We start from the raw sequence: 24020 nt of genomic DNA, 5'->3' as shown, positions 1-24020 counted from the left end.
AAAAAAAATAAAAAAAAAAATAAAACTGGCTTCCTCCTGGTTGGTGGAAGGACTGGTAAAACATCTTTTATGAGTGGGGACCTTTGGTGTCCTTCTGGGCCTGGCTGGTTTAGGCAGTAGTAATTTGTTTATTTCCTGATGTACTTAAGACTTTCTTGCTTACTCTTCAGCCTTTAGTGGGGTCTGGGAAATTATTGAGGCCTCTCCTGTTGGCTAACTGGCATTAGGAGCCTTTCTTTTCTTTATAGTGTAAAGCTTTTGGTAAAGGATAGGATGGACATGGGGCTTGGGGTGAGTCTCTCCCCACCTTTACAGACTATCGTGTCTATCTAGATTTTCTTCCTCATCTCCTTTCCTCAGGTGCATTTTCTTTTCCAAAACCTCATTTCTCAGTTGGGTATTGAATCCCAGACAGCTGCTGGAGGGCACTGGTAAACTTGAAGGGATTTATTTTCTTTTCTGTCTCTTTTACAGTAGGAAATGCTACACTTTGGAAATGCCACGGTAGTTCATGATGAGTAGAAGTTAAAGGACATTTAAAAATACACAAATATTATGGATACAGGGATACACAGTGAGTGGAAAGAGTGTGATACTTCTATCAGAAGGCCCAAGTTGATTTCTGCCTTACCCATTTTTTGGCTGTTTGACCCTAGAAAATTGTGTGACCTTTCTGAACCTTAGTTTGCTGAGAGAGAAGGAGAGAAATTCATATTGGGAGTAGTATAGCTTCAGTAAGATGACTGTTGCCCGGTACATAGTAAAGGCTCAGTAAATTGGAGCTGTCACTTCTGTCACAACAGAAGAGTTAAGTTAGTTTTGAGTGTGGTATCTGGAGAGGATATGGGGGACACCTGGCCCATCTCTGACCTGGGAAGGAACAGACCTGGCCCTTCTATGGCCTGGGAAGGAACAGACCCCCCCTCCCATTCACCAGCCCTTAGGCAAGACACTAAACCAGGAAGTGAATGAAGCATCCACACTGTCAATTTGGTCAACAGACAAGGCCCAGCTGATTTCACAGTTCAGCTAAATTAGAGGATAGAAGGAGGTTCTAATGTAAATTCTGTACTGTTGTGACAAAGTGTAAACGTGATTTTCAAGGCATTTAGTGTTGTTAGTATTCTTTGAAAAGTATTTCCAGGTGGTTGACCGGAGAGAAGGGAGACAGAAATAAAACAAAGCTGATGAGTATAAGAAACAGCACCTGTAGCTTGTGCAGAGCGAATCTACAGCTAATACTTGCTTCTTCCGGCTGCTCTGTGGAATAAGTTTTGTTGTCCTTCCCACTTAAGAGATGGGGAAAACGAGGTGCAGAGGAGTGAAGCCGCTGCTCAGCTGGGAGAAGGGAGAGCTGGGGTTTCGTGGCTGTCCTGGTCCTCGGGGATTTCTGATGTGGAGAGGGAGAGCAGAGATGCTTGGAATCACAAGCACTGACAGAAGGCTACTGCCTAGGTGAGTGCTTAGGTGTGTAGTGGAGATTGTCAGTGTTCTTAGGAGTCCAGAAGATTCCAGAAGAGCTGGGAGATAGGACTGGCTTCCTGGAGTCTAGGGGCTATTCACGAGGGTGCCTGGGAATTCCACAGGCAGAGAGGAGGACAGCCCGTGCCTGGAGGGCGATGTGGGCACATCTGTGTTACCAGTCTGAGTGGAACAGAGGTTGCGGTGGGGGACAGTGGCAAGCTGGGTTTGGGCCTGGGATATCAAAAGATGTCATCAAAGATGACATTGCTCAGCTGACTTCCAGGTTTTAGCTTCTCTGGCCCTTGTTTTACCCACTCATAAAATAACACCTCTCAATGGCTGCGTGGGGCTTGCACCGAAACAGTCCCACCAGCCTAGTTCAGTAGGCCTTCTGAGAGCCTGTGGGTGCCAGGCTCTGGGGTACAAACGTTTAGTAGCTACTCTCAGGGAGCCTTCTGCAGAGGTAACATGTTCATCAAAGGTGAGCCGGAGCCGCAAAAGGTTAGGGCAAAGCGTTAGGCTTGTAGTCTCAGGGCTTGGTCATTACTATTATTACTTTCTGTCTTTATCTGACAGCCTGGTTGATTCTCATCCGCATTAACTGTCTGTAGATTCATGAAAGGGGTGATGGGTACATAGGTAACAAATGTACCAAGAGCTTGTTGAGTGAATCTTCGTCTTCATTACGGTTTCCGGACAGCCGCACATGCTTATGGTATGGGACTTTCCTTATTCCTCTGGCCCAGACAGCTTTGTTGTCAGTGTGCACATCTGGAGTTCTCACCTCCTTCCTGAGAAATTTCTGGATCTTTTGGGAGTGTCCGAGAGCATGCTACTTGAAACCCGCCGCACGGATGTGTTTATGAAGGTTGATGGTGTGTTCTCTGGTCAATGCCTCATTCATGGCAGAACAGCCCTTTTCTCACCTGCTTTGGGGGAACCATTCTGCTGGGCCCAGGTTGGAAAGAGGTAGGGTAATTATTACTCTGTCATGCTTGGGGCCTCACACAGACATTCTAACTGGGGGCTCTTTGCTTGAACAGGCAGCTAAGCCCACAGTCTGACTTAGTTCCCTGTGTATTCTTGTAGCCCTCCTCACTGTCCTTGTGGAAGGTGGTTCCTGAGTAGAATGGATGACTTAGAGCAGAACAAGCAGTAGTATGAGAGGCTAGGAAGTGTGGAGGAAGAAAAAGTAGTACTTTTGTTTCTGGAGTTTCTCTTCTGAAACAGATTTCAAAAGGTTCCTGTCTTAATCTAAACCCTCCTGGACCACAGAGGGGTTAGGTATCACATACTAGGTTTTCCCAAATCAGGTCTATGATGTGGTGCAAGTGGTGACAGTTTCTTGTATTGGCTGGAAAATGCTTTCAGATTATCCTTTTTCTAAGAGTAAAGTTTGGATCCATTTAAATGGAAACAGTAGGGAGTAGTTCATTAATTCTGAGGGGAATGCTGGGCGGGTGAGGGGGGTTAAGGGAGGACTGTGTATTCTCTTCATGGCTCAGCTTTCAGGAGCAGGTAAGAAGTAGATACTCTGTTGTAAGTAGTAGTACTCTGTTGCAGAGTTTGTGCTTGTAGATTGGACATAAACAGCCTCCTCCTACCCTGGGAATGCTAGGTGTTCCAGAGCTGGGCTGTTTGTTCCAAGAATAATTATTTGTCCCTCAGATCTCTATTGCACTTGGCAGTTCACCAAGCCCTTTCACCTAGGTCCTTTTATTTTTTCTTTGCAGCCCTGTCCATACACAGGAAGACAACTGAAAGGAGCTTAAAATTATTAAGCACCTACTGTATGCAAATTCTGAATGTGGGATCTCATGCAATCCTCACAATATTTAATTATCTGCGTGTTACTGTCTGCCTGTATTGCTTTGAAGGAGGCTGAGGGTCTGAGAAGTTAGGAGACTGATGTAAGGTTTTGTGCCAGAGTTAAGCCTGGAATCTGCTCCTGAGCCCGCGCTCCTCTTACACTGCCATGTTGCCTTGCAGACCTCATGATTCAGGGTCAGCAGAATCTCTCGAAGGGCTTGTTGGAACGGGTTGCTGGACGCTACTTTTCAGAGTTTCTGATTCAGGAGGTATAGGCTGGAGCCTAGCATTCAACGTTTCTAAGTTCCCGAGTGATGTTGCTGCCGCTGCTGCTGCTGGTCCGGGGACCACACTTTGAGAAGTATAGCTCTAGATTAAAAGTTCCGTTCCCTTAATCTCCTCTTTACCTTTCCTCAAACAGTAAATATGGGTTTTCCTTTTTATTTTAAAAGGTTTTATTTATTTATTTATTTGACAGAGGGATCACAAGTAGGTAGAGAGGCAGGCAGAGAGATAGAGGGGGAAGCAGGCTCCCTGCTGAGCAGAGAGCCCGACACAGGGCTCTGTCCCAGGACCCTGAGATCATGACCTGGGCCAGAGAGAGAGGCTTAACCCACTGAGCCACCCGGGCACAAATATGGGTTCTCCTACGGACAGACTGTAAATGGGGTTATAAGAAATTGGTCATTTAGAGGCTCTATTGCCTTCTGTATATATATCAAGCTGAGTATTTCCTGGGATGCTCAGTTTAGTAAGGGAGCTAAAACAGGTACCTAAATCAGATGTGATGAGAAGTGGGGCATTAGACTGGACAGATAAATGAAGAAAGTGGAGGACCATAGGGGTTATTACCTCCAACATTAACAGTAACAATAGCTTTTTGTTTGTAAACAATAGGTTTATGTGTGTGAGAGACTGAAGTAGGTGCTTTCTAGATCCTGCAGCCTTTAATCCCCACAAGAAAACTGTGAGTCAGGTACTGTGTGATCTCCATTTTGCAGATGAGGACCCTGAGACAAAGAGAGAAGGTCACACAGGTAGCAGGGAGGGAGCTGGAGCGGAATCCAGCATTGTGGCTCTGGAACTGGTGTGCTGTTACTCTGTGCTGCCCTCAGCCAGGGAGGAGTGAGGAGCACCACCTTTGGAAGGGAGGAAGGAAGAACTCAGGAAGCAGTGGCCACTGAACAGAGCTTTTACGGATGAGTAGGGATGGAGAAGGAGGCTTGGAGGGTGTTCTCTAGCTGAGAAAGCGTCTTGAGCAAAGGCTGATATTAAGTTGGGGGAGGGCATCATAGGATCGGTTCTATTGATCTAGCAAGGGAGAGTGGTGGGAGCTAAGACTGGAAAGGTGGGGGGGGGGGCTTCAGATGTTGGCCAGATAGTTGGGACTCTTCTTGGGTGGTACTGGGAAGTCAGGAAGGATTTCTAGGGATGAGGGTAGCAGGGATGTCTACGGAGATAGGGAGGTTTCCACTTGGCAGTCACTGAAAGGTCATTCTTGACTATTCCCATCAAAGCTCCCATCTGTGCAGAGTGGGGGTCCTTCAGGGGAGTTGGGAGCGGGCACAGCCAATTCCTCCGAAGTTGGGGCAGGGCCCTTCCTATGTGCCCTGGTCAGAGAAGAGTGCTGAGGCAGGTTGGTGGACCAGGGGAGGAGGACTGGGGTTCTGAGAGCATTTGTCCTGAACTGCCTGGACAGCTTATAAAGCTCCCGTCTTGCGGTGGGGGTCAGCCTGCTTCTTGTTCTACCCTGCTTTCCATGTACCTGCACAGGAGCACACTCACGAGGACTTGACTGAAGGGCTGTCCTTGCTTACAGAGGACTCTTTGGGATATAAAGAATTCTTATAAAATCATGATTTTTTTAAAAAGTGTTTTCCATGTAGAAAACTTGAAAAATGCACACACACAAAATGCAAAGGAGAAAAAAAGATCACATAAAATGTTCTCTTACAAATTCATTGAGATTCTTCTCATTTCTTGTAATAAGTGGAAGGGGTGCAGTCCTTGTACATTTCACTCCCTGGTTTTTCTCTTGGATGGCAACATTGTATAAGTTCTCTTAGCATATTTCTGTGTAATCTACCTGTTTTTTTTCTTGGTGGGGGGGGGAGGGCTGATACAGTGCAAAGAAGGGAATCTGAGTAAAGTCCCCAGAGGAGCTTCAGTTAAGCGTTGTTGATCTTGACCTAGCAGATCCATCACTCAGAATTTTTAGGTTAACCTAGTAGTCTGAAGAGATATAAATAACATTCAGTCTTTTCTTTTCTTTCTTTCAATTTTTTTTTTCTTTCCCCTGACCCAGCTTGTAGTGGCTAGGAGAGGGGCCTTTAAAGAAACCATTTTCAGGGGCTCCTGGGTGGCTCAGTCGGATAAGCCTCTGCCTTCAGCTCAGGTCGTGATCCTGCAGTTGTGGGATCTAGCCCTGCATCCCGCTCCCTGCTCAGCAGGGAGTCTGCTTCTCCCTCTCTCTCTACCCAACTCCCACCCCGGCTGTCCTCTGGCTCACACTCTCTCTTGCAAATGAATAAAAAATCTTTAAAAAATAACAAAAAAACCCATTTTCAGACTTGGTGTCTATTTTAGTGTTCCTACCAGTCCTCTGACCTGGCTGAATGTCGTGAATCTTCTCTATCCAGTCAGCCTCCCTGCTCTCTGGCAGGCCGTGCCTCCTCCTCCTCCGGGAAGCTTTCCTAGATGGTTGATGGTGCTGAATCTCTTCTCTGAACTCACAGTGTTTGCTATCTCTGTTGGCTTGTTCCTCACCTCCAAAATAGCAAATTCCTTAGCTCTCCAGGTTTTCGTGGAGGTTAAATGAGAGAATGTATGTGAAGTCCCCGGCACAGTGTCCTGCAGTCAGCTACTCTGCTCAGACCTGTTGATCGCTTCCATCCTGCCTGGTGCAGTTTCCCGAGGTTATTTATTGTATGTCTCGTCACGTGTTTATTGCCTTATCTTCCAAATGAGAACAGAGGCTCCCCACAGCAGGATGCGTGCTTTCTCTTTCCCCGTGACCTTCACAGAATGTGGCAGAGCATATGCAGCACAGCGGCTCGCTCCAGAGGTTCCTTTCTGTCCATCTTATTTTTTAGCATCTTTCAAAGCTCAGAATACTAGCCATCATTTACCGATCCTTCAGCATCCTCCAGACACCCTGTCGCATGCATTATCTCGTTAAAATCTTTTTTTCCCTGAAAACTCCACTAAGTCCGTGGGATTATTTCTATTTTACAGATGAAGAAATGGCTTAGAGGAGCTAAGAAACTTGCCCAAGGTTCAGTGGTTCAGGGTCGGCTGAGCCGTGTTCCACATGCAGGGAGTCAAGCTCCCAGGCTTTTGTGCACATTGCCTTGCAGACAGCAAGTCTGGTCTGTTTCCATTTAGACAAGAAGGAGCCTTAACTGATTCCACATGGGAATTCGACGAAGCTCGCATAAGTTGCATCAAGGAATTCTAGAGCAGTATGGATGCCCACGGACCTCTCTCTGTTCTCTTCCAACAAGTGGCCCTTTTTTGTTTGGGTCGGAGTCTCTGTCTCAGGTGTGATTGCTCAGTGTGAGTTCGTTAACTGTTACAATACTCACTTCCCTGATCTGTAAACAGGGAAGGGGTGTGTATGTTGACGAGAACACTTGCTCTGTCACGTCTTACAGGACTGTTAAGAGGATCAGTGAGATTCCAGGCATAAGAGCGAAACCTGGTATTATGCTACAGGTCCTTCCCTGCGTCCTCTACACTCAGTGTTCCACCAGTGCACCTGTTTTTCATTGTACTTAGTGATTGGCTTTTAAAAACCGTGATAAATAGGCATAATACAAAATTTACCATTCTGTCCATTTTAAAGTTCAGTGACATTAAGTACGGTCACACCGGTGTGCAGCCATCACCGCCGTCCATCTCCAGAACTTTCTTCATTTTGCCTAAATGAAGCTTTGGATGCATAAAATGAGAACTCCCATTTCTCCCCACCTCCAGCCCCCGGGGAACAGCCTTTCTACTTTCGTTCTCTAGGAGTTTGACAGCTCTAGGTACCCTCACCTCGCATAAATAGAATCAGACAATAAATGTGTCTTTGTGACTGGGTTATTTTACTTAGCATAATACCTTTAAGATTCATTCACGTTGGAACACGTTTCACGATCTCCTTTCTTAATGCTGAACAATACTCCGTTGTATATATGTACCCCATTTTATTTTTATTTTTTTTTTTTTAAAGATTTTATTTATTTATTTGACAGAGAGAGAGGCAGGCAGAGAGAGAGAGAGAGGGAAGCAGGCTCCCCGCTGAGCAGAGAGCCCGATATGGGACTCGATCCCAGGACCCTGAGATCATGACCCGAGCCGAAGGCAGCGGCCCAACCCGCTGAGCCACCCAGGCGCCCCTGTACCCCATTTTATATATCTATTCATTTGTCTCTGGATTCTTGGTCTGCTTCAACCTTTGGCTATTGTGAACAGTGCTCCTGTGAACATGGGTGTGCAGATATCCGTATGTGTGTCTGCTTTTGGTTAGTTCGGATATATACCCAGTGGTGGAATTACTGGATCATACGGTAATTCTGTTTTTACTCTTTCATGGAAGGTCCACCATACTGTTTTCCACAGTGGTTGTACCATTTTTTGTGTTCCCATCAGCAGTGCATAGGGCCCCCATTTCTCCGCATGGTCACTGAAACTTAGTAGTTACTTGGTTTGGGTTTTTTTTTTTTTTTAGACTTTTTTATTCATTCATTTGGCAGGCAGAGATCACAAGCAGGCAGAAAGGCAGGCAGAGAGAGAGAGAGGAGGAAGCAGGCTCCCTGCCGAGCAGAGAGCCCGATGCGGGGCTCCATCCCAGGATCCTGGGATATGACCCGAGCCTAAGGAGGAGGCCCCAACCCACTGAGCCACCCAGGCGCCCCAGTAGTTACTTGGTTTTTTAATGGTAGTCTGCCTTAATGCGTGTGAAGTAATAATATCTCATTGCCATTTTGACTTGCACTTCCCTAGTCATTAGCGACAATGAACATCTTTTCATTTGCTGATTGGCCGTTTGTATATCTTTGGAGGAATTTGGGTTCAAATCCTTTGTCTGGTTTTTTTTTTTTTTTAATTTAAAATGATTTTATTTATTTGTTTAACAGAAAGAGAGAGAGAGAGAGATCACAAGTAGGCAGAGAGAAAGAGGGAGAAGCAGGCTCCCTGCCGAGCAGAAAGCCCCATGCGGGACTCGATACCAGGACCCCGAGACCATGACCCAAGCCAAAGGCATAGACCCAACCCACTGAGCCACCCAGGTGCCCCTCTTTGCCTGGTTTTTAATTGGGGAGATTTTTATTGTGGTTATCATTTTTGAGTGTTAGGAGCCTTCTGGATATGACCGATGTTAATTAGTAGCTACATGATTTGCAGATAATTTTCTCCCGTTCTCTGGGTTGCCTTTTTACTTTTACTGGATTGAGTCCTTGGATGCATAAAAGTTTTTCATTGTGATGAAGTCCAGTTTGTCTCTTTTTTCTTTTGTCGCCTGTGGCGTCATGCCCTAATTTTTCTGGAGAGTCTAACATGTGCCTTTAGAATAGTGACGCCGGCAGTACTAGTCAGCATGACTCTTCACCAGAAATTGGGCTAAGTACCTACACGCATCATTTCCTTTCATTCTCGCAGCAGCCCTGTGAGGCAGGAGCCTCACGTTTTCTAGAGCAGGAAACCAGGACTTCGAAACTAAGAACCTTCCCCAAGGTCTGTGCTAAGAGCAGGGATTTGAATCCAGGCCTGAGGACTCCAGAGCCAGTGCTCGTAACCACTAAGCTGGAGAGCTCAGTAATTATTTGTGGGACTGAATGAATGAACTTGGAGGCTGAAACTCTGGCAGTTGTTGTCCCTGATTCAGGTGTGCTCATGTTAGATATGATTCATCCAGTTCAGTCCTAGTGTGATTCGGTACCCAAGTGTCCTCGTCATCCCAGTGCATTTTCTGAGATCTCTGTTAAAGGATGTGCTTTCTTCCAATTCAGTGAGGCTCTTCTCGGTCATGGAAGACCTGTGTACCCCTGTATATTTACCTTCTCTTTGGATTTGCTTTGAAACTATGATCTTGGGGGGTGCGGGAAGAGGGGATTTAAACAGATGTTAAGTTGTCTAACTGACCAACTTGCTTTTAAGACATTACCAGCTGCTGTTTAAATCATTCATGAAGCACCAGCCTTGTAGTGTGGAAGGCATGTCAAAAATTCTGTTTCAGGTTTTGGCTTAAAACTGAGTGTAATGGGGAGAGACTGCTTCCTTCATCTCAGAGAATTGGGTTGTACATCTTTAGAGGGCTGGGGACAAGGACGTGGCCCTGTAATAGGACACTGTTGAGTCTTCTGCCACTTCTCAAAGGAGAAATCACACAGAGTCCTGGCACATCATTAGTCAAAATAGGAAATGAGGCCTGAGAAATTATGTGGCTTGGCGTTGGAGAGCAGAATTTTCTAGTGGCTTCCAGAGGGTGAGAATCCCTCGTGTTAACTCTGGAAATTCTTAAACCAGCAATTCAAAGACTCAATGAATTCAAGGTAGAAGGGTATTCGCAGCATTTGGTCCAACTCCCTCATTTTTATAGGTGAGGAAGCTGAGGCCCAGGGAGGGTGGGCTGTGCTATTTTTACCTGGACAACAGGTAAGACACCTAATGTGTGGTGGGTTGGTTGGTTGGTTTGTTTGTTTGTTTGTTTCCTGACAGCAGCCAATTCTTTTTTTTTTTTTTTAAGATTTTATTTATTTATTTGACAGACAGAGACCACAAGTAGGCAGAGAGGCCTGCAGAGAGGCAGGCAGAGAGGAGGAAGCAAGCTCCCCGCAGAGCAGAGAGCCCAACACCGGGCTCGATCCCATGACCCTGGGACCATGACCCAAGCTGAAGGCAGAGGCTTCAGCCCACTGAGCCACCCAGGCGCCCCATGCAGCCAATTCTGACACCAACTCCCTGTCCTACAATTCAGTTCAGTTCTGACCTGACTGCCTGGAGTTGTTACAGACCCTGCTGGTTAAGGGTTCAGTCCCACGGGACTTATCCCTGATTCAGACACCAGTCTCTAGTTCTCCGTTGCCCCCCAGTGGACTGTAGGGTTCCTATGACCCTGCCTGAGGTTCAAGAATTTGGTAGAAAGGCTCACAAAACATAGGAAAATCACTTTACTTACATTTACAAGTTTATTATAAAGGATACAACTTAGGAAGAGCCAAATGGAAAAGATGTGTGAAGTGGGGGAAGTGGGGAGGGGCACAGAGTGCCCATGCTCTCATGGGTCGGGGGGTACCACCCTCCCAGCCCCTCATTGTGTTCACTAACTCAGAAGCCCCTTGAACCCCACTGTGTAGGCATGATTGATTACATCATTGGCCGTTGGGGATTAACTCATTCTCTAGCCCCACTCTCATTCTGGAGGTTGGAGGTGGAGCGGGGGCTGAAAATTCCCAGTCCTCTGGTGTCCAGCCCCCACTGTGAAGCTATCTAGGGGCACAGCCTCTAGTCATCTCATTAGCATACAGCAGACACCTCTGATACTCTGGAGAGTCCAAGGATTTTAGGAGCTGTGTGCCAGGAACTAGGGACAAGGATCAGATACATATTTCTTTTTGTATCACAATAGGTGACTTGCCAAGTCCCATAGGGAGTCAGTGATAAACCTGGGGGCATCCCTTGACTCTTACCCAGGGCCCTTGCCCAGTTACGGATGTTTGTATATGGGCAAAGACTCTAAGAAAAGTAGTAGCAGCCTGCCATTTGATGAAGGGGCAGTTCTGTTTTTCCCCTAAGATTTTTTTTTTTAATAATCTTTGCACCAAGCGTGGGTCTCAAACTCACAACCCTGAGATCAAGAGTCGCACCCTCCACTTACTGAGCCAGCCAGGCGTACCCAGAGGGGGCCGTTCTTGACCTAGACTCACAAAGGCAAATATTTTTTTTATTTTCTGGAAGTTAATCACATTCACACATAATTTGGTGGGGGTGACTGTTTAGCTCTAGGTTTGAAGGTTGAAATGAAATTAGTTCATAAAATCACCTTTGGTACTCTGTTCCAGCTGCTTTTTCTGGCACCCATCCAGAACGGACCAATGGATCCCAGGCTAGCACTTGGGGAGCCCCGGATTGGTCAGCTCTGTGACTGATGTGCTGTGTGATGGTGGGTAGGTCACATTCTGCCTCTTTACTCATTTGGAGAGGAGAACTGAACAGCAGAGTCTCCAAGTTCATTTCCATGCCTAAAGTTTAAGTCCTGAATCAGAGTGGCTTTTAGTTTTTCTGAAGTTTAAGACCTTGAGCTTTCACAGAAGATTCTTTTGAATCTAACTTAAATATACGGGTTGTGGATTTTTAGTTTTACGTATGTATTATGCATGCACACACATTTTCTAACACATTTTTCCTTGAGATATAATTTATTTCTAGTGAACTGCACAAATCTTAATTGTTACAGTGTTCACAAATGCATTCACAGTAGTAACCCGCACCTCTGCCGAGATAAAGACTTTGACCATCACCCGAGAAAGTTCTCTCCTGCCCCATCCAAACAGCCCTTCCCTACAACACACCCCTTGTGCAGGTAACCACCGATCTCAACTTGGTCACCAAGGGTGAATTTTGCCTGTTCCAGAAGTTTTTAGGCATGAAGTTGTACAGTGTGTGCTCTTTTGTTTGATTCTGGGTGGTATTTTGAAGAGGTTTTCTGCTTTCTTCCTGCAATCCTAAGAAGTCCTGTGCATTCTTTTCTCCAGCTGCCGGCTTGAAAGGTCGTGTGGTCTGGGGTCCTGCTGGTCCCTGTGAGCTGCCATGGTTTGAGCAGTGAGGGCCCTCTGCCAGTGGGCCGCCATACTGTCTGCTGAGTGTGAGGGAAGACATGGAGAGAACAGCTTGACTCCCAGATACTGGGTTGGGTTTGTTTCTATAATTATTGGTGTCGCAGTCTTCTCACTTGTCAACTGGGCAAATTGGATCTACCAGCAGACTGAGAAAGAGACTAACTCTGACACCCGAAAATGTCACTTGTAATGGCACGTTTCTGACAAGGTGCCCATGAGAGACACTAATTTCAATTTCATAAATACTCTTGAACATAAAGGCAGATTGCTCCAGGGAGCAAGAGCAAAAGGAAGGGCGGTCTGGAAGGGCCAAGCAGGGGGACCCGGGTGCCAGACCGTTGGCGGTTCTGGGGGCCTCCTTTGGCCTCGAGCTTCACGTCAGTGGAAGGGAATTTGTTTGCTTTTCTTCATACTGTCTTTAGACTTTGTTTCCTCTTCTTGGTTTAGATCACCTCTAACTTAGACCCACCCTGTTCCTGGCCGGACCCTTGCACATACCTCCCAGCCTGTCTCCTCAGTTCGATTTTCCCTCCCTTTGTACACAGAGACCACTCAAAACCTGGGACAAATCTGCCAGAACCCTCCTGGAACTCCCTGTCTCCTTGTGAATGGGTTATAAACTTAGCCCGGCATTCAGGGCCTCACTAATTGGGCTGCTTCCTGTCGGACTCTCTATCAGACCTTTGCACACACTCTCCCGCCAGTGCTCCTCGTGCTCCTTCCTCCCATGTGACACTGTTTCTCATTCCAAACCTAGCTTAGGTCCTCCCACTGCTGCAGAGCTGGCCCCATACCCATGAACTAAAAATGACACTTTTAGTGTATACATATTTAATAATTATGTGACTCTTAATTTCAGTACACCATGAGAATGGGGTGGGATTTTGAATTCTGAAATGAATAATGTTCTAGCCTACCTGCCTGGAGAGGCGCTCTGTGTATTGGCCCAAAGGGAGGTGTCAAAGGAACGGAAGTGCCTGTGTGAGCTGGGAACTGTTCTGGGGGCCTTCTACCATTCTAGCTCACTGAACCCTCTTACCTTGTGAGCTCGGCCTTTTCACCCCACCCATGGTGACTTTCTCAGAATCAAACAACTAACAGGATCGAAACCCGGTGAGGTCTACAACAGCCTTTGTGCTTCCAACCACCCAGCTGGGCTCCCACGGTGTTGGGTGGAGGTGGGGACAGGTCAGGGGGTCAGAACTGGCTGGTCTGTACCCTGTTCGTTTGTCCTTTTGTGACTGGTTTATTTCACTTGACATAATCAAGATTCATCTATCTTGGAGCATGTGTCAGAATTTTTTTCCTTTTTTTTTTTTTTTTTAAAGATTGATTTGTTTATTTTAGGGATGCCTGTGTGGCTCAGTCAGTTAAGCATCTGCCTTCAGCCCAGGTCATAATCCCAGGGTTCTGGGATTGAGCCCCATATCAGACTTCCTGCTCTGTGGGGAGCCTGCTTCCCCCTCTGCCTGAAACTCCCCCTACTTATGCTCTCTCTCTCCTGTTCTCTGTCAAATAAGTAAAATCTTAAAAAAAAAAATTACTTATTTTAGAGAGATTGAGAGAGAGCATGCGAACAGGGGGAGGGAGAGAGAGAGAGGGAGAGAGAGAATCTCTAGTAGATTCCCCACTGAGCACAGTGTCCAATGCAGGCTCAGTCCCACAACCCTGAGATCATGATCAGAGGTGAAATAAAAAATCAGATACTTAACCAACTGACCACCCAGGCGCCCCATAATTATTTCCTTTTTTAAGGCTGAATAATATTCTGTTGTATGGATAGACCACATTTGTTCCATTCATCCATCTTTGGACCCTTGACTTGCTTCCACCTTTAGGCAATTGTAAATAATGCTGCTGTGAACAGGGGTGTGCAAATACTTATTTGTGTTCCTGCTTTTAGTTATTTTGAGTATATTCCAAGAAGTGGAATTGTTGGATATGGTACCACTATTTTTAAATTTTCTGTGGAACCTCCATACTGATTCCCACAATGGCTGCACTATTTGACCTTCCCACAAACAGTACCCAAGGGTTCTAATTTCCCCACACCCTTGCTGACTTCGTTGTATTGATAGCAGCCATCCTAATAGGTGTGAGGAGGTTGCATGGTTTTGGGGGGGTCTGTCATTAAGTACCCACATAAATCCAGGATCGTTCAACGCTTCTGTGAAGGGTGTGTATTTGGAGTAAGGCAGAACATAAGTCCTGTGGGGACCGTGTTCATTTCTCAGCAGGTTGTATTTGCTAAATGATGCTGTTTGGTGGTTGTTGGACAAAATTGCTTTGTTAGTGGCCACTTAGCCTTTTGGATTTTGAGGCAATGGTGGAACAGAGGGCCTTCACAAGTCACTTGTGGCTTCAGTGACAGAACAGAAATGAGAGCCTTCAGTGGGGCTGGTGGCATTATCGTGGCCCCGGGTGAATTGAGGTCCTCCAGGAGAAGCTACCTCCTGGCTTGGGGGAAAGCTGAGTGCTCTGGGTACACAGGTTGCAGTGTGATGGGGTTGGAGGGAAGTGGGACAGCCCCCAGGGTCTCTGAGTGCCTGCCCTGCTTGGTGCTGGTGAGATACAGTCACCACCCTTAGCGAGTTCCACTGACGGGGAGATAAACATGTCATTTCAGTGCCCAGGGCAGCCTGCGACAGAAGTCAGAACAAGGCCTAGGGAAGGCTCAGAATAGAGCAGAAGGCAGGTTCCTGAGAAGCACTGCCCGAACCTGGTTTTGAAGGATGAGTAGGAGCTGGCCTGAAAGAGAAGGGAGTTGGAGGCGGGAGCAAGCCAGGGGGCTTGTCGCTGAACTTCATCAGATGGGTGCTTTTGTTTGAGAGAATGTCCTAATGGCTCTTTGTTTTCCAAACTTGATAGACTTAAGGAGAAGGGTGTGGGAGGTTACCTGCTTCCAAGCCCCACCAGGGGGACAGGGTGGGGTGGGTGAAGGCAAAGGAAGCAACCTTTGGAGCCGTCTCCCAGAAGCCCCATTGCAGTCCCATGATGGTGGCGGGAAGGCTGACTTGGAGGAAGGCGCACCACCCTCCCGGCCCTCCTGTGGCCCAGGCTGAGGGGGAGGAGGGCTGCTCTGGGTGGCCATGGGCCTTCCCCGGGCTCCCCGGCTCCTGCCGCCCAGATGCTGCCGGCTCTTTGTTCTTTGGTGCCCACTGTTTGTTTGTTTGCCTTTCAGCGAATGGGCATTGAGCTCATTCTTGTTGAAAAATGAGACAGTAAATGTATTCTGTGTGAAGTGTGGGTCCCCGCTTTCCCACCCTTACCCTGCTCCCCAGAGGTAGCCCCGTCGCTAGCCCCGTCGGTCGCTTAGTGTGTGGTCCGTGTGCCACGAAGTTTCTTTTGTACAGCGGGATCCTGCCAGGGGGCTTCACTGTGCAGTTTGCTTGTCATGCCCCGGTGTGTCTGGGAGCTCTTCCCCGGGCGGCGTATTCTTACATACCTCCTTGTGCAGAGCGCCCTGTACAACGGACACACATTTACTCCACCGCTGTGCTCTGACTAGGAGGCAGTGGGGTTTTGTCCTTAGAAACAGCGCTGTAGCAATGTATCTTTGTGCACTGATGTTGTTGGTCTGCCTTCCCAGCAGTAAAAACCTGGGTCAGACTCTAGAAGCATTGGAAGCTTCAAGAGAGACTGCCAGACTTGGAAACTATGTTCCGCATGGGACTGTCATGACAGAGCCCGAGTTCTTGTTGCCCCTTCAGCCTCATCAGTGCCGGCGGTCTCCTGCATTTCTGCACATCTGCGGACAGAAAAGGTATCTGGCTGGTGGTGGTCCATGCTTCGTGGAAAACCAGCTCCGGGACGTGTGCACTAAAGCTTGCGGCCTCTGGCCGGCTCCCTTCGTCAGGCGCAAATGTGCCTGTGGCTGGGCTGCAGAGTCGCTCTGTTCCTCCTGCCTCCTTGGCCTGTCAAGTGCCTGCCTTCTTGGCGCCGCCTGCCTGCCTGCTGTGAGGGGCCCACAGCTGTCTGCTGCTGCGCCCGGGTAGTGACCGGGATGCCCACACTCACAGTCCCTGCGCATTACTGGTGACACACTAGCCTTGATAATCCATGGGGTCTCCTTCCTCGTGGCTAACGCAAGACAGTACATGAAAGCCAGGCATTTTGCACATCCTTTATTCAGGGTCAGGACAGAGGAGGAAAATTCTCTCTGCTCCCAATCAGAGGAACACTGTCAAAGGCTGGATGGCAGATTTGGGTCCCTGCCAGAGAGCTAGAAAGGGAGTTGGGGGAGGAGGGAACTGCCACTTATTGAAGGTTGCTGGTCATTCTCCTTGCAGCAACCTCTAAGGCAGTGGTTGATTTTTCTCTGATTTATAGCAAGGCTGAGTCACATGCCGGTGACCTCCCAGGGAGTAAGTGACAGAGCCCAGAGGTGAATCTAGGTTTGCCATGAAGCGCTACCGCAGCTTAAAAATCTTAAAAAGGAGGGGGTGGCGTGCCTGGATGGCTCAGTGGGTTAAGCCTCTGCCTTCGGCTCAGGTGATGATCTCGGGGTCCTGGGATCGAGTCCCGCATCGAGCTCTCTGCTCAGCAGGGAGCCTGCTTCCCACCCCCCCGCCTGTTTCTGTGTCTGCTTGTGATCTCTCTCAGTCAAATAAATAAATAAAAATCTTAAAAAAAAAAAAAAAAAGCGCTACCGCTGCTCATGGATTGGCCCCCAAGCGGATCCCAAGGGATGCCATCCCAGAGATCCTCCCCCTAGAGGCGAAGATGAACTAGGACCTCCTTACCAGTGGGCCTTGAGGGTCTCTTGGTCACCTGGAAAAAGACAGTGCAGTTTCTCCACCTGCATGGCTAGGCCCTGGCCTGGGACTCCCCAAATAATCATGGTTTCCGTGAACTCCTGGGGACCACCTTTGTGAATCTCTTGTATCCAGGGGTCATTTATGCTGCTATTTATAGAATATATTTATTTTTTATATCGAGTCATTTTTTTTACTTGGGCAAATTTACTTTTAAAGGACCTTATCACTACTGAACATTGAAAACCAGTTTCACTTGGCAGTGATCCAAAATATCATAAACATAATAAAAAATAAATAAACACAGTGAGACCAAAACAAGGTTAGTCCAGCTGGGGCCTGTTGCCATCCTAGGGCTCCCAGCTGAGGCCCCCTCCTTGTGAGATCAGGAAGCATTCATGGTGTTGGCACAGCCAAACTAGGGCAGAAGCAGGAGAGCCTCAAGAGGACTGATTCAGTGTTTGAACACCACCTCCCTGGCCCACTTAAAGTCACCCATTGGTGGTCCAACCCGCTCTTCGTGGAGTGGCCTGCTAACTTCTCGGATCATGCCCATTTCCAAGGCACCCTGCCTGTCTCTAAGCCTTCGCTTCTGCCCTTGCCGCCACCAGGATGGCTCCCCTCTCTGCCTCTCTTGCTGTCCTGGTCAGGTTCCGCCCTTCCTGCAAGGTGTGGCTCGAATGCCACCCTCACTAAGCCGCCGCCTCTGATGTCCTAATTACTCCAATTATATTTTTCGTAGACCCCTCCTGGCACAGATCAGATTATGGAAGGGGTGTGTGTGTGTTTCTCCTGTGTGACTGAGCTATGGGAAATGGTGCTTTGTGTGTGTGTGTGTGTGTGTTTCCCTTGTGCGACTGAGCTATGGGAAATGGTGCTTTGTGTGTGTGTGTTTCCCGTGCGACTGAGCTATGAGAAATGGTGCTTTGTAGTCTTTATTCTCCAACCCAGCAGGGAGCCCCTATGTGCAGGGACAGGCTCTTATGATAAGAACTGAAGTGTTGGAATGTGCTGTTCCCTGTGCTGAGCCCTCTGTTCCGCCATGCTAGATGTCCAGTGTTGCTGGTGAAGTGGGTGTCCCTGGCCAGTGCTCCACAACTGCCACTCCCCTCTCTAGAATAGCACCTACCACCAGGGAGAGGTGGGCCTGGGGACCCTGAGCGGCAGGTAGCACCTGTATAAGAAATGGTTGGCATGAAGCCCCCACTGTGGGGGGGGGGTGTCCTAATGGTACCAAATAGTATCAAAGCCAGGTCTTCTGCAGATGTCCAGGGACCCTGAACTTCTCTTGGCTTTAACCTGTTTTGCTTCCTGGCTCCAGGTCCCCATTCACCTGGTCTTCAGGACAACCTGCTCCCCATGTGGCCCCCTCTGGTGTTTTGGTTTTTTTTTAAGTATTTTTTTTTTAAATTTTTAAAAAGATTTTATTTATTTATTTGACAGAGAGCGAACACAAGTAGGCAGAGAGCCAGGCAGAGCAGAGAGCCTGAGGCGGGGCTCAATCCCAGGACCCTGAGATCATGACAGGAGCCGAAGGCAGAGGCTTAACCCACTGAGCCATCCAGGCGCCCCTTTTTTAAAAAGATTTTTATTTATTTATTTGACAGAGATCACAAGTAGGCAGGGGGCAGGCAGAGAGAGGAGGAAGCAGGCTCCCCGCTGAGCAGAGAGCCAGATATGGGGCTTAGGACCCTGGGATCATGACCTGAGCCAAAGACAGGCTTAACCCACTGAGCCACCCAGGCGCCCCCTGCTGACGTTTTTGTTTTTTTTTTTTTTAAATACTACCATATTCCCTATGCTCTACATTGCATTCTTCTTATAAGTAGAAATTTCTAATTTTTTTTAAGATTTTATTTATTTATCTGACACAGATCACAAGTAGAGAGGCAGGCAGAGAGAGAGAGGGAAGCAGGCTCCCTGCTGAGCAGAGAGCGCGACGCGGGACTCAATCCCAGAACCCTGAGATCATGACCCGAGCAGAAGCAGTGGCTTAACCCACTGAGCCATCCAGGCGCCCCTTTTTTTAAAAGATTTTTATGTATTTATTTGACATAGATCACAAGTAGGCATAGGGGCATGCAGAGGGAGGAGGAAGCAGGCTCCCTGCTGAGCAGAGAGCCCAATATGGGGCTTGATCCCAGGACCCTGGGATCATGACCTGAGCCAAAGACAGAGGCTTAACCCACTGAGCCACCCAGGCGCCCCCTGCTGACGTTTTGAGCCCTGTTTGGCACTTTCACTTTCTGGCATCGCCCCCGAACCACTGTGAATAGGCCTGGGTCCATACCCCAACCCTGCCCTCAGAGTCCGAATGCCCTCATCTCATGGCCTGGCTGGCTTTGGTCCAGAGGGGTTTGTGGGGGAGGCTCTGGCCAGTGAGGGAAAGAGAACCAAACACTCCATTGCTCTCCAGCTTCTTTTGCTCTCACTCATTGCAAGAGGAGGTGTGGACAGCTGAGTGGAGCACAGGGCTTCTGAGCAGGCTGTGTTCTGGGACTACTCCTGCTTTGAGATTGGGGAACCTTTGTCTCATTTGCTCGAAGCTCTATATGGGCCAGCAGCAGCCCTGAAGACTTGTGTCCTTCCCCTGCTGGGTTCCACACACCCTCCTAGGTAGGGACCAGGTGGCATTCCTCTTGGTATCCAGAGGGCCCAGTGCTGCTAGTTTCAATGCAAGGTCAAGGTGTAGAATTTATTTCGGAATTTACTTGGTCTATGTCGGCTTAAATAGGTGTTTCAAAGTGAAACTGTTAGGTTGGGGAACTTAGTGAAAGATAAAGGCGGTGCCAGGTTGCAGACATTTAATGTCTCTGTGCCTCACTTTCCTTGCTTATGACGACTATCTCTTCATTCAAACTGGATAATGCATATAAAGTATGTGCTCACTAAAGGGTCTTTTCCTCCATGAAAAATGGTTTTGAGGGGCACCTGGGTGGCTCAGTGGGTTAAAGCCTCTGCCTTCGGCCCAGGTCATGATCCCGGGGTCCTGGGATCGAGCCCCACATCTGGCTCTCTGATCAGCGGGGAGTCTGCTTCCCTTCCTCTCTCTCTCTGCCTGCCTCTCTGCCTACTTGTGACCTCTGTCTGTCAAATAAATAAAGAAAATCTTAAAAAAAAAAAAATGGTTTTGAGGGGGCACCTGGCTGGCTCAGTCGGAGGAACGTGTGATTCTTAATCTTGGGGCCATGAGTTTGAGCCCCACGTCAGGTGTAGAGATTGCTTAAGAGTAAAATCTTTCAAAAACTTGTTTCTGAAATGAATGCATTTGGAATTTGGAAGGTATGTTCTGGGAAGAGTACATACTGGTTTTTTTGAAAGTAGAAAAAAAGTTTTTCTTTATTTTAATAGTCTGATCTTTCATGCTGCAGAAAAGTTAAAAATAGATCACAGTCTGTGTACTTCTGGAAAGAACAAAAACTTTGAAATCAGACTTCATCTTGAGTCTCAGCTCTACTAACCTGTTTGAGCCTTAGCTTCCTCATCTGTAAAATGGGACACTATTCCTACTCTTTAGAGTGTGGGGGCAGTAGATGAGACATTTGATAGAGCTTCCGTAACAAAAAGCACAGACCTAGTGGCTTAGACAACATTTATTTTCTTATGGTTCTGGAGGTGAGAAGTTAAAAAAGATCAAGGTGTACAGGTTTGCTTTCTCTTGAGGCCTCTCTCCTTGGCATACAGATGCTGCCTTCTTGCTGTGTCCTCACATGGCCTAACTCTGTTTGCACGTATCCCTGCTATCTCCTGATGTGTCCACATTTCCTCTTAGAAGGATACCGGTCAGTTTGTATTAGGGCCCACTCGGCTGTCTTCATTTTACCTTTATAATTTCTTTAAAGACCTACCTCGGAATATAGTCCCGTTTAACATACAGATTTCGGAGAGTGTTGGGCTGAGTGTTAGCGCAGGTACAATTAACCCGTAACATTTGCAGAACAGCTTGACGCATGGTAGCTAGCTCTAACTGTTTAATTTTCTTGAATTCTCGACTCTTTCTTGCCACAGAGTGTATCTGCTGTGTGTGGTCGTCCCTAGAGCTGGTAGTTCTTTATATTCAGTGCCTTCCTAACCCCCAGGTGCTTGCTGTTAATGGTAGACCAGTATGATTGGCGCACACGTAGAGACCATACAGGCTTCCTTGAGCTTCTGGACCAGCTAAGGGTCAGTAACTCATTGTTCAGCAAAACCCAGGGTGACTTTATTTTTTTTAATTTTTAATTTTAAGAGATTTTATTTATTTATTTGAGAGAGAGAGAGACAGTGAGAGAGAATATGAGAAGGGAGAAGGTCAGAGGGAGAAGCAGACTCCCTGGGGAGCTGAGAGCCTGATGCAGGACTCAATCTCTGGACTCCAGGATCATGACCTGAGCTGAAGGCAGTGGCTTAACCAACTGAGCCACCCAGGTGCCCTAGGCTTGACTTAACAAAGTTAGCAGAAGATTATGCTTTGGGGCACCTGGGTGGCTCAGTGAGTTAAGGCCTCTGCCTTGGGCTCGGGTCATGATCCCAGGGTCCTGGGATCAAGCCCCGCTCAGCAGAGAGCCCGCTTCCTCCTCTCTCTCTCTCTCTGCCTGCCTCTCTGCCTACTTGTGATCTGTCAAATAAATAAATAGGATCTTAAAAAAAAAATTAAGATAGGAAGGAGCAAAGTGCTAAAAAAAACTGGATTCGGTGAAACATTATGGTGAGTAAAAGAAGCCAGACATGAAAGGGCACATGTTACATGATTCGACTTACATGAAATGTCCAGGATAGGCCAGTTTATACAGAGAGAAAGCAGATTAGTGGTTGGGGGCGGGGCTGGGATGAGGGGGGCAGTAGGCAGCAAATGCCCATAGGTACAGCATTTGTTTTTGGGTGGAGGAGAATATTCTGGAATTAGTTGGTGGTGATGGTTGCACAATTCTGTGACTATACCAGAAGCCACTGAATTGTACCACTTCTAAAGGGTGAATTTTATAGCATGTGAATTATATCTCAATAAAGCTGCTATAAAAAATTTGAATTAGGGTGCTGGCAGGCTTCTGTGAATGGCTTTCCTTCTTTTTTCTGTTCCTCAAGTTTTCTGTAATTACCTTTTTTAAGTGGAGAAACCCAGAGTCCTAGGAAGATGACCTGGGATCCAATTTTGTGTGGTGCTGAATGCTAGTGATGCAAAGAAAATCCCCATGAAATATTAAGGGGTTGGGGCACCTGGGTGGCTCAGCGGGTTAAGCCTCTGCCTTCGGCTCAGGTCATGCTCTCAGGGTCCTGGGATCGAGCCCCGCATTGGGCTCTCTGCTCAGCGGGGAGTCTGCTTCCCGCCCCCTCTGCCCACTTATGATCTCTTTCTCTGTCAAATAAATAAATAAAATCTTAAAAAAAAAAAAGGAAACATCAACCACCAACTAGGATTTACAGGCCTATAAATAGAGAGAAAGCAGGTATATATGTGAGGAAGCTTAATGAATTTGATGAGTGTAATGCGGTCTCCTAAGAGAGAGTCTGTCCTCTCAGTAGCGGATCTGTGGGTCTTAGGTGTGTTAGCGCTTTATTGTCTCGTGGAGTCCAGCTGATATCGGGCGTTCAAATTCAGGTTTGTTTCCTTGTGTGTGGATTCTCTTAGAGAACTGCTCGCTCCCAGTTTGACAGTGTTTTCAATCCAAGAGATTTCTGAGCCATATATATTTTTAATATATGTTAAATAATTCACCAAGGAATGTATGTGTGTGTGTGTGTGTGTGTGTGTGTTGAAACATTGGTAGCTGCCTCACTTCCAATTTGCCCGTTTCTCCCCAGTTTTTAACCCCGCTGGTCCTAGAGACAGTCGGCTTCTTGGTTAATGACATCAAATCATCTTTGAAAGAAAAGCTAAAGACTTCTGCATTCTCTTTCGCCAGTTTTCTGCTTTAAATCTACCCTTTGGTATTTGCAAAGGTCAGATGAGCTATTTTGGTGTCCGCAGCCCTGATTAATGGGAAATCATACATTTCCATTGGCCCCCGAGGATGAAGGATTAGTGCGGCGGCAGCGGCGGCGGCGGGCAGCATCTGCTGTAATGTCAGAAGCGTGGTGTTGGGAATTGCAGGAGCAGCAGGCCCATGAAAAATGTAGGAGGAGGGAAGCTCCTCTAGCGCTAGCCCCTGACGCGTTTTTCTCCGTTTGCAATCATGCAGACATCTCCAGGAGCATTTGTTCTCCTCCGTTAAGCCTTGTCGGTAAGAATTTAATATGGAGAGTGCAAGTACCCCGTTCCTGAGAGGGCTGTGGGCCCCGTGCGGAGGTCTCAAGCAACCCTGCCAGAAGGTTTCTCCATTCCCTGAGAGTCGGCATGTTTGTGTTCGGCTTCTTACCCCTCCTCGGAGGAGACATCGGTTTTATTCCAAGTTAAATAAAAAGCGTTGTGTTGGCTCCCGGATTTTTGCAAAAAAAGCAGGTGCCTGGTGCGCTGGCAGGGGGGAATAACTGAACGCAGGGCTCCCTGTCCCCACCCAGGAGCAGATGGTCTACGTCAGTTCGTCTTGTGACCTTTTCTTTGCTTCTAAGACACCAAATCTCTGAGCCCATGGATCATAAATATTCTTTAGGTTTGTAGCCATGGAGGTAAGGGGAGTGTCAAGCTGTCGTTATCACTTCGCGTTGGTCGGGAACCTTTGGAAGGAAACCACCACCGCATTTTTTAGGCACTAAAGAAGCCTCCCGCAGCCATGGGCTTTACAGACACATGATGGGCACCGCAGCAAGGCTGTCTCAGCCAAGGTCAGAAACGGCCCTCTGCTCAGTGTCTTGCCATCTTCCCCTGTCCAGGCACTGGGCAGCCTGTTCCAGAAGCCACTTCATGCCAGGCACTGGGATGGCTGGCACAGCCTCTGCTTGTCTGCCCGGGGGCCCCAGTTTTTAAGACACGACTAGTGATAATAGCCATAGCCACCTTGTATTGATGGGGAGGAAGGAGAGGGGTGTCCTCTCCGTGCGGGGGAGCCCACGTTCTCATTGAGAGGCAGATCCAAACATGAGTGCAGCATGGGGGTGTCCTGATAATGGGGCTATGCTGGGGCAGCGTCCAGAGGTGACACCTGAGCTGGTCTCCTGCGGGAGCTTATAAGGAGGGGGTGGGGCACACTAGGAAGAGGGGACATTAGAGAAAAGGTCCTGGGGGAGGGGTGTAGGGAGAAGGCAGATAGCC

General features: G+C 47.8%; 1 protein-coding gene and 1 long non-coding RNA gene across 7 annotated transcripts in view; both read left to right on the top strand.

Annotated features, from left to right (window-relative positions):
• The window catches only part of TOM1L2 (target of myb1 like 2 membrane trafficking protein), a 115858-nt gene that overhangs the window by 1498 nt on the left and 90340 nt on the right, over positions 1 to 24020 (top strand). The gene's annotated exons all lie outside the window — the stretch shown is intronic.
• LOC116578063 lies at positions 27 to 23465 on the top strand. The gene is made up of 4 exons (XR_004280718.1): positions 27 to 2025; positions 4503 to 4505; positions 15614 to 15622; positions 23455 to 23465. It is a non-coding gene; the product is annotated as an uncharacterized LOC116578063 (long non-coding RNA).

The sequence above is a fragment of the Mustela erminea genome, chromosome 18 (genome assembly GCF_009829155.1).
Source record: "Mustela erminea isolate mMusErm1 chromosome 18, mMusErm1.Pri, whole genome shotgun sequence".
In the NCBI taxonomy this organism is placed as follows: Eukaryota; Metazoa; Chordata; class Mammalia; order Carnivora; family Mustelidae; genus Mustela; species Mustela erminea.
Note: the sequence above shows the minus strand (reverse complement) of the source record. Positions and strands in the feature narration are given on the sequence as shown.